This window comes from Penaeus monodon, chromosome 8 (genome assembly GCF_015228065.2).
Source record: "Penaeus monodon isolate SGIC_2016 chromosome 8, NSTDA_Pmon_1, whole genome shotgun sequence".
NCBI classification, from domain to species: Eukaryota; Metazoa; Arthropoda; class Malacostraca; order Decapoda; family Penaeidae; genus Penaeus; species Penaeus monodon.
The window spans coordinates 37,508,900-37,512,400 of NC_051393.1; the positions used below are offsets into that span (position 1 = coordinate 37,508,900).

Sequence of the window (3,501 nt, forward strand, 5' to 3'; positions counted from 1 at the left end):
TTCAGTTACAGCTTCATTGGCCTCAACTTCAGCTTGTTCCTGAGCCTGAGAAGCTTCAGTTACAGCTTCATTGGCCTCAACTTCAGCTTGTTCTTGAGCCTGAGAAGCTTCAGTTACAGCTTCATTGGCCTCAACTTCAGCTTGTTCTTGTTCAGCTCTAATGAGTCGTCTGTTACTCAGTTATCTTATATACTGCGAAGTTTTCCCCTTCTGACCGTGCTTAATCCAGCTGTGTTTACGAGATGGCGTGCGCATAACAACCTAGACAAGCCTTCTGCCGGTTCCGTTGACAGCCTGCCTTAACTCGAGATATTCTCGAGATCTTCAGTTAGAAACGTTGAAATATAATACTTTAAAGAATGTGTTATTTGAGCCATTAAAAAACGTATTTAATATTAACTTAATTCAGAAAGTTTTTACGGTAAAATCTGCTCCAGCCATTATATCTATTGTTTTCGGACACCAGATCACTAGCCTCCGGGCTAGTACAATGGTAACGTGTCGGCCTCTCATCCGAGGGGTCGGCGGTTCGCGCCCCGCCCAGGCGCGAGAAGTTGCAATTGTCGCCTGGAGGTTACTGCTGTGGCTGGGCACCACGGCGGGTAAGGACTAGGTTCAGCCGAGTCAGCACCAGCTGACACACGTGAGCGAGTCGGCATTAGTCGACACAGGCCGGGCTCCCCTCATGGCATAGCCCGGGCGAGGCCAAGCTTCGCATATCGGACTTATCCTTATCCTTACCAGATCACTGCGGGATATGCCTGAAGTAATTTCATCTTGAGAAGCTTCAGCTTGTTCTTGAGCCTGAGAAGCTTCAGTTATAGCTTCATTGGCCTCAACTTCAGCTTGTTCTTGAGCCTGAGAAGCTTCAGTTATAGCTTCATTGGCCTCAACTTCAGCTTGTTCTTGGGCCTGAGAAACTTGAGTCACAGCTTCATTTGCTTGCACTGCATCTAGAAAGAAATGAAATTGATTTAGAAAAGCCTTTACAGAATTGGATTTCGTTCATGCTTAGTTAGCAAAGTTCAACTGTCCATATAGGATATTTTATATATGAAAGGGATAAGTAATCCATGAGTAGATAAGAGAAGATGTAACAAAAGAACACAACTTCCCATTTAAACAAAGCAATGTTCACAAGAAAGTTATAAAGCAAGCTGTGTGAACCAGTGTTTATGTCTTAGTGTTCTTCGAAAATAACTGGCATAAAACGTTTCTGTCTTTTTACTCAAAACTCTAATGAGTCGTCTGTTACTCAGTTATCTTATATACTGCGAAGTTTTCCCCTTCTGACCGTGCTTAATCCAGCTGTGTTTACGAGATGGCGTGCGCATAACAACCTAGACAAGCCTTCTGCCGGTTCCGTTGACAGCCTGCCTTAACTCAAGATATTCTCGAGATCTTCAGTTAGAAACGTTGAAATATAATACTTTAAAGAATGTGTTATTTGAGCCATTAAAAAAACGTATTTAATATTAACTTAATTCAGAAAGTTTTTACAGTAAAATCTGCTCCAGCCATTATATCTATTGTTTTCGGACACCAGATCACTGCGGGATAAGCCTGAAGTAATTTCATCTTGAGAAGCTTCAGCTTGTTCTTGAGCCTGAGAAGCTTCAGTTACAGCTTCATTGGCCTCAACTTCAGCTTGTTCTTGAGCCTGAGAAGCTTCAGTTATAGCTTCATTGGCCTCGACTTCAGCTTGTTCTTGAGCCTGAGAAGCTTCAGTTATCGCTTCATTGGCCTCAACTTCAGCTTGTTCCTGAGTCTGAGAAGCTTCAGTTATAGCTTCATTGGCCTCAACTTCAGCTTGTTCCTGAGCCTGAGAAGCTTCAGTTATCGCTTCATTGGCTTCAACTTCAGCTTGTTCTTGAGCCTGAGAAGCTTCAGTTACAGTTTCATTGGCTTCAACTTCAGCTTGTTCTTGAGCCTGAGAAGCTTCAGTTACAGCTTCATTGGCCTCAATTTCAGCTTGTTCTTGAGCCTGAGATGCTTCAGTTACAGCTTCATTGGCCTCAACTTCAGCTTGTTCCTGAGCCTGAGATGCTTCAGTTACAGCTTCATTGGCTTCAACTTCAGCTTGTTCTTGAGCCTGAGAAGCTTCAGTTACAGCTTCATTGGCTTCAACTTCAGCTTGTTCTTGAGCCTGAGAAGCTTCAGTTACAGCTTCATTGGCTTCAACTTCAGCTTGTTCTTGAGCCTGAGATGCTTCAGTTACAGCTTCATTGGCCTCAACTTCAGCTTGTTCTTGAGCCTGAGAAGCTTCAGTTATAGCTTCATTGGCCTCAACTTCAGCTTGTTCTTGAGCCTGAGATGCTTCAGTTACAGCTTCATTGGCTTCAACTTCAGCTTGTTCTTGAGCCTGAGAAGCTTCAGTTACAGCTTCATTGGCTTCAACTTCAGCTTGTTCTTGAGCCTGAGAAGCTTCAGTTACAGCTTCATTGGCTTCAACTTCAGCTTGTTCTTGAGCCTGAGAAGCTTCAGTTACAGCTTCATTGGCCTCAACTTCAGCTTGTTCTTGAGCCTGAGATGCTTCAGTTATAGCTTCATTGGCCTCAACTTCAGCTTGTTCTTGAGCCTGAGAAGCTTCAGTTACAGCTTCATTGGCCTCAACTTCAGCTTGTTCTTGAGCCTGAGAAGCTTCAGTTACTGCTTCATTGGCCTCAACTTCAGCTTGTTCCTGAGCCTGAGAAGCTTCAGTTATAGCTTCATTGGCCTCAACTTCAGCTTGTTCCTGAGCCTGAGAAGCTTCAGTTATCGCTTCATTGGCCTCAACTTCAGCTTGTTCTTGGGTCTGAGAAGCTTCAGTTATAGCTTCATTGGCCTCAACTTCAGCTTTTCTTGGGCCTGAGAAACTTGAGTCACAGCTTCATTTGCTTGCACTGCATCTAGAAAGAAATGAAATTGATTTAGAAAAGCCTTTACAGAATTGGATTTCGTTCATGCTTAGTTAGCAAAGTTCAACTGTCCATATAGGATATTTTATATATGAAAGGGATAAGTAATCCATGAGTAGATAAGAGAAGATGTAACAAAAGAACACAACTTCCCATTTAAACAAAGCAATGTTCACAAGAAAGTTATAAAGCAAGCTGTGTGAACCAGTGTTTATGTCTTAGTGTTCTTCGAAAATAACTGGCATAAAACGTTTCTGTCTTTTTACTCAAAACTCTAATGAGTCGTCTGTTACTCAGTTATCTTATATACTGCGAAATTTTCCCCTTCTGACCGAGCTTAATCCAGCTGTGTTTACGAGATGGCGTGCGCATAACAACCTAGACAAGCCTTCTGCCGGTTCCGTTGACAGCCTGCCTTAACTCAAGATATTCTCGAGATCTTCAGTTAGAAACGCTGAAATATAATACTTTAAAGAATGTGTTATTTGAGCCATTAAAAAAACGTATTTAATATTAACTTAATTCAAAAAGTTTTTACAGTAAAATCTGCTCCAGCCATTATATCTATTGTTTTCGGACACCAGATCACTGCGGATACGAAGTA

General features: G+C 42.3%; 1 protein-coding gene across 1 annotated transcript in view; it reads left to right on the forward strand.

Moving 5' to 3' along the window:
• The window catches only part of LOC119576331 (chromosome partition protein Smc-like), a gene marked incomplete at both ends in the record, with an annotated part of 18,557 nt that overhangs the window by 6,683 nt on the left and 8,373 nt on the right, over positions 1-3,501 (forward strand).